Below are 14,985 nucleotides of genomic sequence, written 5' to 3'. Positions count from 1 at the left end.
CCAGTGTTCTTTCTTAGCTTCAGTCACACACGCTGCTCTCAGTTGCTCTGGATGCCCCCGGAGTGCTGCAGCCTGGATGTGAAGCGCAGGTGTGACACCTTTCCCAGCTGTGAATCTGTATCTGCTGCTGTAGCAGAGACTTGCAGGGTGAGCGACTGTTCAAAAAAGTGGACACCAACAAACGTGCCTCACTCGTGTCATCCGGCATGGAAGAGAAACACGTTTCGCTGTCCTTGTTAGTATTTACCATCTGCTCGTGATTCCTGAGATAAATCTCAGGTTTGTAATAATCCTCTGAGGATAGTTGTGTTGTTCAAGTGGATCATTTAACCCTGTTTCGCATCACACAGCTGTATAAAATGCACATGATGACTGAGAGTTTCCATTTTTTTATACTACTTAATTGTCTTTGCTGTGTTATAGCATATTTAGATTTGGATATTTAACTGTCACTTATTTTGATGGTGATAACACCTACTGTACAACTGTAAATGGCTTCAATTTCACATTCATGTGTCCTTCACGAAAGACTTTTTTGAGGATGATGCACAGACTAAATTAGAATCAGCATGTCAAATGTTGTTTTTGTCTGAAACCTGTGTTTTAAAGCTTTCTGTTTTTTTGTTTTTTTTTGTTTTGACTCTGGGAAGTACACAACATCTACTGGGTCAAACTGAGGTGATAAACCACAGATTTTCGTTCATGCAAAACCCTGGAGATCCTTGTCAGATTGGATTTGGGCAAAACCATCAGGCCGTAACATGAGGAGCTGAGCTGTTTTTATGTGCGTCGTGTCCACACTTGGATCCACCTTCTTCCAGCCTGGGTGCTGCTGCGTATCTCTCACTCCACTCCTAAATAATTAAAGGCACTTAATGTGTCAGCTGTCATTAGGGACATGGGCCACGTGCGGCCTGCCTGACAGGGTCAGATGAGACAATGTAAGACTTCCAAGGAAGTCCTGAGTCATTTTCAAACATCTGTCGGGGAAAACAGCCAAGAAGTTTGTTAGGCTGGAGTAGTTTGGCTGCTGAATGTCCTGACCATGTGCTCCATCGGCATCAGGCTTCACGCTCTTTCAGCTCTTTCATACCAGACTTTTACTGTGATTGCAAGAGGCACTCAGCAAATGGAAATACTGTGTTGTTTGTGTTTCCACCCACATATTTCTGCACATGTGAGCAGGTTGTTGGTTTCTCTTATCGCGATGCTTTTGACAAGTTCAACACTGTAGAAAAACTTACCAAGCTGTGGATTGTGTGACGCAATATTTATACTTTACTCAGTGTCTCGGTCTTCCCAGTGTTTGGTTTTAGTTTGTTTCAGTTCAACCCGTAGCTCATTTTTTTCTTCCGGCTGAGTTCATTTACCATCAGATTGTTTGCATGTGCTTTGTGTGGTTTCTAACAATATATAGAGACCTACTGCTGCTAATTTGGGAGTTCAGCTGGGGATATTGTTCCTGCATACCTGAAGTACACTCCCAGTTTGTTTGCTGCTCGTTCAATAAACCAGTGTAAACTGCTTCCTTTACCTTAGATCAACATCTCTTTAAGACAGAAAAACTACTCTGTAATGCTGCTACTGTAGCTGCTGTAAAGAGAGCTGTTACATCTGCTAACTTTGGTATCCAAAAATGGATCTGTAAGTGTTTGTAAGCTGGTGGAGATGGTGCTTGTTGCACCAGCAGTCTGTCACGCAGAATGACGGCGTTTGAGGTGAGGATTTAAACCCCCCGTTTAAAAAAAAAAAATCCCACATCAAAATATAGCTGCCTGCATGTTGGATACGTGACTTTATCAAGTGGTTATGAATATCACCCGTCTACATGGCACTATATGACCAACCAGAGCTTGTTCTTTTGTGGGACGCATCAGTCAGGAGTTATTGATCAAATGTTTTCTGTGTAATTCTATGTCATCATATTGTATATATAATAATATATCATATTTTCTGGAAGGTTCTCAACATTAATGTTCACTTTTGTCGAAACTCACCAAATTAGAATGTGCAAAACACCTTTGAAATGTGTTACTGCTATTTGCAACATTGCCTGCAGTGTCCTGATACCATTCAAGCAGAGATATTAAATGAAGCTCCATTGTACCGAGTTAAGTGGCGTGCTGAATCGGTGGATTACAGCTCAAAAGTGCAGACAGCAATTTGACCCACTCCACCTGCCCTAATGCTGCTGCTGGATCGATCCACTAAGCTGTTTGTGGGCAGATTCTGTGCAACTGGCGCTTCAAATCAGACACGTTCTATAAACCGGCACCACTGTTGGTGATAACACAGGGTCTCTCTGTTTTGATGACTGGCTGATGGGGCAGAAGATTGCTTCTTCCCCTCAGGAAACCAAACAGGATGAAGAATCCCATTGCTCTCTGACACACTTTTAAGTATTTTGATCTTAATATGACCTTTACTACCAGTAATCACTTGATAGAGTAAGACTGAGAACAATGTGAATGAATTTCAGGTAAAGTCCTCAAAACCAAGCCAAAATACCAGTGAATGTTTCATAAACTTCCTCCCCTCTTTGTGTCTGCTAAATCTCTATTTGACCACATTGCCGTGCTTGTAGTGTCTCCAGAAATGTTGCATGCGCTGTGTATACTAACACCAGAGTACAGGATGAAAGTATTCATGCGCTGGACTAGTGAGTCTTGGTAGAAGCTTCAACTCAGTGAAGCAGTCAGTGGTTTTGTGTCATAAAACATTCAGAGTGATTTGTCCAGGTCAGCCAGGAGTCCATAAAAGGGTCATTTCACATTGTGAGGGATGTTTTTTCCATTCGGAGTCTCTGGGAATTGACTGAAATCAGCCTGAAGCATTGTGTATTTCAGTTGGATTAGGGCTGCTGTTGAGCTTTTGGTTTTTATTCTAAATCCTTTTAAACTTTGTGTTTGCAGGTAAACCACCACCGCTGAGAGATTGTCCTTTTGAGTCTTGTTTTGCTCTGATGTATTTTTTTTTCCCTGTAGTCACGCAGGATTAACAGAGCACTGAACAGACAAGTCCAACTATGTTCCAACTACAAACTTCAACAGACAGAACGAAAATAGTGCTCGCCGCTCGGCTCCAAAGCCCCAGCATCCCACATGTACATCTGCTCCAGTCCAGCTGGGTCCACAGACTCATTCAGGCCCAACAGTAACTTAGAGAACAACAGAATGTCCTTGTACATTGTTAATGCACTGCAAAGGTACATTTGACATGAATCGCATGTGCAGTTCCTCATACATGAGAGACGAGGAAATGTGTGTTAGCTCATCAAGGCAGCGGCTTTTCAAGTTGATTTGCTTGTCCACTTAACGTGTTGTCGTAGGTAGCTTGACGCTGGCAGTTTTACAATGAAACTGCCAGTAAACGAGCTTTCAAAACGATATTTTCGGATAAGTTCACGGGATGTTTTTTAAAAAAAAAAATTGTATTACGATTCAAACTTTCAGTTCTTGAATAACTCAGGAAAGCACTGAAGGAGCGTCTTTTGTCAATTTCTAGGGTGAATCAAATCAATTTTGGTGCTCAGAGTTCAAGTTCACTGTATAAACATTTTAGAGGATTCAGAAAACTAATCAAATTTCACACAAGTATCAAAAAAATGAAATGATGACATTTCATCATCCAAATTGACCCTTATTCATTGCCATACCTGACAGGTAGAAGGGTTATACATAACTTTTATTTAGAAAAAAAAAAAACCAGAACAAAATAAACAAATATTTAAATGATTTTTAATGAATACAAACCTCTAATTCAATTACATGCAGGAATTTTTGAATGGTTATTACAAATTTTCAGAGTTCGTTCATCAATGTAATACTGCTTTGACAGTGAGCCCCTTTTCCTTCCTCAGCTTATAGCAGTTCAAGGGTTTGCAGGGAGGAAAAACGTTATCCATTACTCATTAAAATGCTCCAGTTTACAACGATAGTGTGAATTATCTGTTCTGCAAATTCAAGTTGGTGTTTGTTCCTCAAAGTCACGCACAGTCAGTCAATAATCAATCAATTCTGTTTCCACCATTGCGTATCAATAGTGCCATTTGAACTGAACAAGGAAGAATTGATCACCAGACAACAAGTTGTTTGTTTCAGCGTCGAGATCTGGTGTAATGTTACTTTCTATTCTACGTATTGATTTGGAAATGCTTTTTATTATACATGGCCTTCCAACCAGACTTCATCTCAGATGTATTTGCTTTGTGAACCGGGGACAAGGTACAACCGGGATAGGAACAAATGCGTGCACATCCACAAATACATACATGAGCTGGATAAAAAGTGAACCATCCCAGAAAAGGACGGAAAACAGGTCCACACAGCGCTGAGCTCCCAAAAAAACTTTATCTCCGAGATCTTCCTCAGGCAATGTGGCGAGAGCCCAATGGTCTCTTCAAGCAGAGGTGCAATCAACCAAAATCATTATCACCTGAAAATAGGGACACTAAAAACAAACACCACAAGACGGTGGCTCAGGTGACCCACCTCAAACAGCTTAGCGACACTGCAGTGAGTATCTTTCCTGTACATTTCTAGAGTGAGGAGCTATTTCTCACTCTCAAAAAAAGAAAAAAAAAAGGCTTAGAAATGTGATAAGTGTAATTGTTTATTAAAGGTCACAGTGTATCTCATGAGATCTCTTCTCTAAAAGTTTGTTTAAGTGAAAAAATGTCCCCGGCTGAGAATGAATTAAAGTTGACCGTAAGTCTCAGTGCCTGACGTGAGCGGATTACGCCAGCCCAGGACGCTGGATCAAAGCGTTGCAGATAGAGATCAAGAGACAAGCAGTCGGAGGGTTGGATCAGCGGACAGCGTGTGGAGAGTGTGCAGCTTCCCTCTGCAGAGAAAGTGTGTTTTGGAGCGGTGAAGAACAGGCATGATTACAATCTGTGGGGGGTTCACGCGAAAATATGAACCTTATCAGCATCGTGTCATTTTTACGGATGAATGCCGAGAGAAACACCTCCATCTTGGCTGATGACACCTACTGAACTTTCCATGCTGTATCTGCCAGAGTTCATTATTCAGTGTTCCGTTAACTATTTCTCTGGAAGGTTTTCAACATCACTTCCTTCGCTCCAAATGTTGATCAGCTGACTCCGCCAGAAGCATTGTGCAAACTTTCACGCGTACAATCTACTTTTGTGCTGACGTGTTGACTCACAACATCCATGGATGGTGTTTTCTTTTGTGATCAAGCATTCAAACATAAAGAGGCAAAAAGCTGTTACATTTTTAATAGGCTGCAGCTGTGCGTCAACCCCTCGATGCGATGCGAACACCTCCACTGCCAATAATAGATTATTCCCAGGGGTTATTGTTTACCCTTACACCTCTATTGAAACTGGATCCCCCTTTACAACTCTGATAAAATCAGTCACCGTTGTATTAGGATGATCTTTCACCAGCTCACGACCAGAAAGTAAATAAGGACAAATGAGAGAAGAAGTTCATTTTAGTGCTGTTTTTGTATGATTGTAAAAGAAATATGAATGAAAGAATGAATAAAAGACTACGACCCGTCCAGAGTGAACCCTGCCTCTGACCCGAAGGCTGCTGGGATAGCCTCCAACCCCCCCCACGACCCTTAACAGGATAAGCAGAAGAAAATTGATGGATGGATGGAATAAAAGACTAAATGAATAAAGACTAATTGATTATTATATTACTGTAAGTGTTACGGGAAGCCCAGAGCATAGGAGCTTATAAAACAATTTCATAAACAATGATTAAACCTATGAAAAGAGAAAGAAAGTTGCAACGATGCAAACGTTGTGTTGTTTGCTGGTTTTCCCTCCTGTCTTATTTGCATATGACTGTGAAGCGCTTTTGTCAACTGATGTTCTTTTAAATGTGCTGTAGAAATAAATCAGACAAGGAAACAACAGAAAAATATGGCCCTTACATGAGTTTAGTGTTTGCAGCTCCAACAAATTACAGATAAGTCCTGTCAAGCACAACCTAAAAATCAGAGATTGCCCTCTAATCCAGGTTTAAGACACGGAATTGGCAGTCTGAAATTCTCCAGCCTTAAATAACCACTCTAGTTTCTAGGGTTTTTTTTTCTTTGTTTTGCTTTTACTTTTGCATCAAACTTGGAGTCATCATGTCATGTACTATAGAATACAAAATTCAGTCCTTTGAAGTCATTGTATATGTGCATATATTCTCTTCAGGCAGAGCTCTGTGTGTTTACTGAGGTGCAAAAAAATGGCAGGCAGTTATTTTTGAGGTATTAGATGTGGTATTAAATGAGTATATTTTAAGTAGAGTTCAAGAGTTCACCCCCTGTCATTATTTAAATCTCATTTATTCTCATCATCAGCAACAGGAAGCCCCATGAATCCTCGTTTAGTCAGCTAGAAGCTATTTGGACTGTAGAAGCGTGTCTGATCTTTTCGGTCAGTCTCTGTGACTGTAGAGCAGCAAAGAAAGAGTGACAAAAGCAGAGAGGATATTAATCTGAGAACTCACCGTCTGCAGTCTTGCTGGAATGGTATGTGTGTGTGTGTGTGTGTGTGTTCCCCTGATAAGAGCTGTGCTGAAAGGTCTGTTCACTCCCACCAGCCTGCAAAGCACTTTTAACACACACGCACAAACACACACACACACACACACACACACACACACACACACACACACACACACACAGACATGCTGACATATACTAAACAAACCCATCCACTGTCTATGTTATTATGATGTGTCCCTCAAAAGCTGAATACGTTCACAGTAGAAAGCAAATTCGCAGCCCATTTCCACTTTTGCAGTGATGAAGAAATTTAAACGCATCACCAACATTGGGGATGAGTGGGAATTGCAAATGAGATGTAAAACCTCGCTGGCAGGTAAATAAAAATAGAGATTGTGTTATTTATACATGGTTTACCGACATGATGAGCAGAGTAGAAAATAACAGAATTTAAAAACAAACTCTCTGAGCTGTGCTAACTTTCAAACCTCAACTCCAAGAGATTAAACCCTTGAAAGAGTCCCTGAATATCAATTTTTTTAAGTGCTCTCTCGAACATGTCGCACGCCATCGTAACATAAAACAGGAAAATTCAATACAAGGCCAAGAGTGGTTTAAGAGAATGTAAACCTTGAAATGAGACGTTGAGATATGAAAATGTGTGCGTCCTCAGGGGAAGGGTTTGATTTTTTCCCTCTGATAATCTGGTTGAGCTTCGCTTTTAGCATAAGTGACTCAATTCCTGCCTTTGCCCTGGAGGTAAGATTAGTGCATAACAGGATCTCAGCTCTTAAAGCTTCTGTTCCTCTTTACAGACAACTTGAATCATCCTCTTCCACGGGAAACATTTCCGACCACCGTTATTGTTTATGCGGCTGCTGATAGGCTGCAGGTAGAAGGGAAACAGAACGATGACTGGCCTCCTGCATGGAGGAACAGTTGTTTGATCAGTCACTGCTGGTACACAATTGCAATTTCAGATTTTAGGAAACATTAAATCATCTCTAAAACTCTGTGTATGTGTGTGTGTGTGTGTGGGGGGGGGGGGGGGGGAGTCCTGGCAGGAGCACTCAAAATATATTAGAATATTATCATAAATGGATGATGGGGCCCCAAATCTCTTACTGCAACGCTCGCTGTCACTGTTGATGGACAAGCAACAGTGGAAGTAATTCGCCAGATTTGGACCGTAATAAATTAATAAATATATTTCCCATTACATATATTATTTCACGACTGTAGCTGAATAATTACTTAGTAAACTAAATGTAAGAAAATGTAACGATGTGGGTTCTCGTTCTCGTTCTCTTGTTACTTATAAAGGAAATACTTGTGAATCAGGAGCGAGACGTCATCACATTTGCAGCTGTTTTCATTTATTAATTTGTTTTACTTTCAACTCAAATGACAATTTTTCTCTAACCCAATAGGTTCTGTGCCAAAACCTGACCAAACCACTGCAATGTGTCATGGAAAAGTTGAATATCACACTGTGTTTTCTTATGTTTGGACTATGCTTGAACTTTGTGTTGTTTTTAGGTTTGCTCGATGTTGGAACTTTGTGGTCGAGTGACATTTAGGTTTGAGACAGTCGTATGTCTGGGAAACGTCTCGAGTCAGACGTCCTTTTCTCTGCTTCTAAGCAATAAGCCTCTGGGTCCCTGTTTTTTGGAAGTTTCACGCTTAGCAGGTGCACAAGCTGACAAGAGTCCAACTTCAACTTTTTATGACAGCAGGTTTACACGTTCATAGAAACTTAAAAGGAATTCTTAAGGGGAGGTGGGTGTTGCACTATTTAAGGGAATCTTTGCTGATTTTCAACCAGCTTTACAGTGTATTGGCCAGGTAGTGGACGCCACGCTGACAGCTCCCCTCCCTCTCATCTGGCTCTCTTCTCTGAAATCAAACGTGTCTGCCCGGGTTGTCACCCAACTGAGGTGAAAAGGAAGTCATTGTATCATGTCTCATTAGTGTTGTATTACCAACACAACAACGCCACAGCAAGCTAACGAGACCAGAGCATTTTGGTTTTTGTCAATTTTCTACATTTTCTTCTTTAAAACCAGGAAAAATATTCAACTCATTGACATATAAAAGAGAGAGAGAAGCTACAAATCTTCACGTATGAAAACCAATAAAGTGATGATGTGAATTAGACAAATTAGGATGTGAATATTCTCTCCGGGTTCTGTTTATTGCATGAGGAGAAAACCTCTCATTTGTCAGAGAAATGTCAGCTAAACATTCTCGGCCATCACAAGCATTACCCATCTGAACACCGTACACTGGAAAATACTGTTTGACCTGGTGTCTGGTCAATAGCCGGCGAAGTAGATAAGGCGAGACAGGGGCTGCTGAAACGACACTATGGAAAGCCGTTACAGGGAGAGGATAAACATTGACACTCCGCCAGAGCCGGATCGAAAACCCGCTCATTACAACTCTTTCTCTGTGAGGAATTACTCTCTGTCTCTCCCTCGTTCATCACTCGCTATCGTGCTCGTGACGAACGATAAAGGGGCACAAATGTGTTGAAATCTTTCATAAAGTTGTTTTTTTTTTAATTGCCTTTGCAAAGACAATGTGACCTCTGTCTTTGGCCCAGGTATCGGTTTCTGAGGGGTGCAGGGAGATATCTTCCTGTTTGGTTTTGCGTTACCTTCCTGCAGCTTTAATGGTATGCGCATTGACCTGTTTTTTTTAGCTGTAGGTGTAAACTAATTCAATTAGATGCAAAAAGCCCACATCCACAGGCTTTCTGTGGACTAAACATGAGTTGATGTCATTAAGGTCACCTTGAAAACACTCTCCTGCAGCCCTCTTAGTGCTTTGAGTATAAACTCCGTGACTCTGTTTTTAATGGTTCACAGTCTGCCACCATGGTGATATGAGATACAGTAATGTGGCAGAGGTGTTTCCATTAGTCAAGCTGCATCTGTGGTGAAAAGCTTGATACACTGAGCCCACTTTGTACCTTGACCCTGCTTTAAAGGACACTGTCTGAGATATAATACAATCACTCAAATAGATGTGAAACAAAAGAGAAAGCCATCGCTGTTCTCCGAAGCTCAGCCTGTGTGCAATAATCGACCTTTTCATTCAGAGAAGCTGCCAGTTTTACACCGAACGCCATCAACAACTTTGAAAGAAAGTCACTGGCTGAAATGTGATGTATGTAGCAGAACAAATGCTCCATCCTGATGAAAACTTTTGTGGTGTTTTAGGTTGCGTTTAGCTTGGCAAGTGGTTTCAGAATGTGCTGGGTGCATTGGAGGAAGCCCAGCTACGCACAGGATAGGTGTTCACTTTTATAACATCCTCTGGTGGATTGTAGCCAGCAGAGAAAACAGCACTATCAAGGAACAATCTCTGTGCCAGTGGGCTCAGCTGAAACAGTCACACAGAATATGACAACAATGCAGAATTTACCTCCACTCAGGAGGCGTGGATAAAACCGGCGCTGGATCTTCTATCAACTCAGAAAGTCGAGGACGGGCTGTGATGGAATGTGGTAGAATGAGAAACAACTGATGAGACTTGAGAAGGAATCCATATCTGTTGACATTTCATCGCATGGGTGGAGGTGTGAACTCCTCATCTCCTTCCTCTTACGTGTAAGTCATTAAATGGAAGGGTGGTTACATGATGGCCAAGTTAAACTGGGCCTTCACCAGTTCTGGAAGGGAAGATCCTAACTTCACAAATACTTCTCCGCGATGAGGAAATTAGAACAAAAGGAAATCGAGTGAATAGCTGTGAGTTCAATCACAACACAGTTATTTTAGAAGAAAATTGAACTGTTGGGAGCACAACCGATACACCCTGATTACAGCGTTTCATAATGAAAAGGCATATTAAAACTGTCGTGCCAGCCCCAGAGGTTGTGGTCATTTCATATATTTCTATTAATGTTTGCTCGACTACTATAAAGGACAAATGATAGTAAGTAAACAAAAAGACAAAACAGTATCAATTCTATAAAGAATACTGAAAGACTGGCTGGTACAGTGATAAGGCAGGTTGTTATAAGGCTGATTTGAGACTTCTGGCTTCTTGAAAATGCATTGCTATTATTTCTTTTTTTAAATTCGTGTCATTATGTAAAGACAATGAAAGGTGTAGCCGTAGGATTGACATTTGCTGACATCACTTTTGGCTTCAGCTGCAGTTGTCTTTACTCGCCTCTTCTCAATTGATGGAAATTCAGCTAATTTCATACTTTTTGTGACATTTCGTGACAAAGTTGGCTTAAAGTTTCCTCCATGATCAAATGGAAACACTGCTATAGCGACCAGTTTTGTGTAGAATTTCAGGAAATGTGTTTTCTACATTTTCTGCAGGAGGAAACCTGGACTAAAACTGATGTACCCACCACCCACTCTTCAAATTAAATTTCCAACCTTGTGTTGTTATTCTGTGACTGATTTGAATTATCGATGGACCCTTGAACAAATTGATACATTGATGGTCGATAGAATAATCATGTATGTATTCTGGCTTTTACCAGTGATCAGAAAGGGTGTGGATAAATATGTGTCTGCATGTTTTTTTAAACGCTGCTCTTTCCTGTTGGTGACAAGCTGAGCAACAATTTAGTTTGGGGTTGTTTTTTTTGTCCCTTTACTGTTCGAAGAATTTAGAGCAGCTGATTTGAATATAAGCGAGGTGTGTTTGAGAGGCAATTATGATGTCACAGATGAAGGTGAAAACACGCCACTGCTGTTGCCCTTTTACACATCCAGTCTGTGGAAGTGTGCTTCCCTTGACCTGGCAAACAGTCCAAAAGAGACTGACTGACAGACATGAAAATTGAACAGTGATCCACATTTTTCCAGTTCCTATGTGATTCTATACACATCTGCCAAAATAGCAACTGAAACAAAGGGTCTTCTTATAGATTTAAATCCCTGTTATAGTTGTCTCTCTCTTCCCAACCGAACTATGGAATGGAATCTGGATCGGTACGTCAGTCATCATTCCGATGTCTGACCTAAGGAGGATTTCGGGGTCCGCTTTCTCACGTCTAAGAATGAACAAATAACTGATAAGGTGTAAGATCATTTTCTGTGCAGCTCCTACGTTCATCCACCTCGCCATGATGGGTTGACCGGCACACATGGCTTGAGGATTTAGACACTAATGGACATCCTTGTAGTGTCCATCTTTATGTTTGTTCCTCTGCATCACAACAGAAATTCCAATCTGCAACAACTTAGAAGTTTACCACTAGAGCTCACATCCCCACTGTACTTCCTGAGTATCGGAAAAAAGAAACTTCCGATGCGCATGAAGTCGTAAAAAGACCAACAGCAAGATCGAGGATGAACTGGTGACAATGTAGAGTATGTAGTGTTGTTTTATGAGTTCTTTCTTGCTTCTCTGGGAGCTTGGTAATGGCAGACAGACTTAAAAATGAGGATGTCTTTTAAAGAGAAGGTGTTGCTTCCTGGCATTTCCCTAAAGGTCAAATAAGGACCTTTGAATAAGGATGAACGATCACCCAGAGATATTTCCACCAAGAAAATATCAGGCATCTTTGAGATGTCTGTTAGTGGTAATAATAATTTTAAAAAGTTCTTCTTTAGTTGGTGTGGTCCCTCTTTGAATCAATAGGGAGTTTGTGGAGAGCTGCTGAGAAAAAAATAGGCAATATTTCAGGTTCAGCCTTTTGTTAGGTAATGGGGACATAATTATGTCACATGTTTTCGCGTCAGTGATGAGCTCATTCATGCTGCAACTTGGTGGACCTGTTTACTCTCACAAGTACGCAGTTGACCCGAGGACTTGTCAACTGCCAACAATATCACTGAGAAAAAGTTGAATGTTCTCGGTTTTACTCTTCACCGACTGCTATAAAGTTCCATCTCTTTAGATGTTTAATTTCTCTTTACATTTCTTTTCTGAAAAACTGTGATTATATCTCGTCCGCCCCTCGTTCCCTCTCCCCTTCTGCATGAGCGTTCGCGATGCACGAGTGATGACCCCATGTGACATACGTGTGACACTGAGTTTGAGCTGGTGAAGTGAATGAATCTTGCATGGGCGTGTGGTGCTGAAACGGTTCAAGTCGATACAGGTGAGAATGCAAGCTGGTTCAGTGCAGAGAATCAAGGTTCAGACAAACCCATGTATTTCAAGAACCTGAACCTTGAACCTGAAAATGGTTTCGGAAGTGCTGCTGGATTTTGGGACCCATTAGGGTCCCATGGGGGGGTTGTGTGTGTGTGTGAGTGTGTGTGTGTGTGTGTGTGTGTTCGTCTGTTTTGTTTTCGGAGTTTAGTTGTCTTCTTTTCTTTTCTTTATTTTGCTTTAATAAACTCTGAGCTCAACAGTTTGTGCCTGCCCTCTCATGTGCTCACCACACATGGCAGTCAATCTGCTTGACGCCGCTGCTTCTAGCAAGGGTTGCCATCCTGTCTCAGATCCTCATGTTTAGCATAGTTAGCAGAAACTGCATGTTGTCAGGTAACATTCTGACAATTAGGTGCGGAATGAAGAGATGTAATGAGGCCGCGTGGCTTTAGTCATTAATCAGACTTTGGAGTGAAGCCTCCACAGAAACATGAAAGAAATAAACTCATGTAAACACCTTAATGAAAAGGAACATCTTGTGTAAAAACTCTCAGATTGAGTTTTTTTTTTTCCCAGATAATTAAGGGTTTCTGGACACCAACCATTTCACATGAGCACAATCCCACTAATGGTTGTATCCTGCCTCTGGCCAGAAACAGTCCTCACAATCTATGTGATCCAGATCACCTTCCAAAGTAATTACTTCATAAAATAACCTAACACTACCAAATCTAATCACAATCAGTTCATTAATTTTTGAGATATCCTTCTTACACACACACAGACACACACACACACGCACACACACATACACACACCTCCTTGGCTGAGATATTCAGGCCATGGTCTGATTACATCCTGTGTAAACACACTCACCATATGAATGTGTCAGTATCTTAGCTCAGTGGCAGTTCGCCACATCTGCCAACAGCGTAAGTGTGTGTGTGTGTGTGTGTGTGTGTGTGTGTTTGATAGGGCGAATGTGTTGTAGAGTATGTTAAGAGGTCATCAGACTATAAAAGCTCAATATAAATGCAGTCAATTTACCATTTAAATGAAAGCCTGTGTCACATTTATATGAAATGAGGTTGGCTGAGCGCCGCCACAAAGCATATTAAACCCATATTTACCTGCCCTGAAAAACTATTGCAACATTAAGAAAACACACCTGATGAGTCATTTCTGCAACGGGGAGGTCAGCAAAGCTCTTTGTTGTTGGATTTAGAGTAAATTCAGAAAATGCAAAGTGTCTGTTTTAATGTTTCTTGTCGATTGTAAGTAGCTGGAGCAGCAGATTTTCAGGGTGTGTGTGCTCCAGCAGATGGCTGCATCCCAGGTGATTCTCAGCAGACTTCCTCCAGCTTGTAGGCAAACCTGTTTAGCTGTGTCTCTGCAGAGAGACAAATGAGCAGGAGTCAGGGGACATTCTTCATGTGGCGCTGATATGCTTATCAAGTCGGTAACATGGCAAAAGTTTAAACGCAACACATGGATGGATTTACTGTTGCAGCTGCTGTGTATTTTTTGAAGTGATTTTTTTTGTTGTTGTTGTTGCTAAATTTCCTCCTGTTTGTCCTCATTCTCGTAACAAGGTTCACTTAACTCACGTACTCTGGAGCTTTCAAACACACCACAGGACCTTCACAGGATCTGCTGCCCTCCTGCTTCATCCTCAACTCTAGAAGTCACAGTGGAAGAGACTTTTGAGACTGATGTGTTCCTTTCATCTGTCTCTGAAAAAAAAATAGCAAAAAAATTAACACAAGTTTTATGAAACTTGGCAACCCAAACTTTTCAGGTCAGAACTCCCCCAAAATTACTGTTGCAGAGACTCAGTTCCTCCTAGAGGTGGTTGAAGTGTGCAAAACACAACCTAAAAGGCCCCAAAAAACAGACAAATTTGAATAATTTTTAATGCTATTGTTTTCAGTAGCTTATAATTATCTTCAGAAACAAATAATAATCATGAATGATGAAACAAATACTCAGGTACTAAAAATACCTGTTGTTCAAGGTTGTTCCCATTTAGACTTGGGAATTTTAACTGCTCAGTTCCAACTGAGTAAAGCATTCAGCAGGGGGGCGGTTGAAGAAGGCTCAGAGACAATTACTGCTACCATCTCAGGTTTTTTTGTTTTTTTTTCCCCCTAAAATAAGTGGATTTTACAAGCTTTTCATCTTGTGGAAAGTTATGAAAAAGCTTTTATACGAACTGGCACCGTGACAGGTGAATAATTATTTATGTTGCATTTTTTCTATTAAAATTTGTGTTGAATCCAAGGTTGATGGTTCAGTCCTGGTGGGAGAAGCTCACAGTGAACCACCTTTCATATTTTCATATTAGATTCATCGTTTTAAATGCCCCCGAGACACGACAGTGTTTGGATTTCTGACTAGGCTTCAACCAGTAATTAATAAATAAAGTGGTTGATGTTA

The sequence above is a fragment of the Aulostomus chinensis genome, chromosome 13 (genome assembly GCF_037954235.1).
Source record: "Aulostomus chinensis isolate RoL2024-O1b breed Wild chromosome 13, RoL_Achi_v1.0, whole genome shotgun sequence".
NCBI lineage: Eukaryota > Metazoa > Chordata > Actinopteri > Syngnathiformes > Aulostomidae > Aulostomus > Aulostomus chinensis.
Note: the sequence above shows the minus strand (reverse complement) of the source record.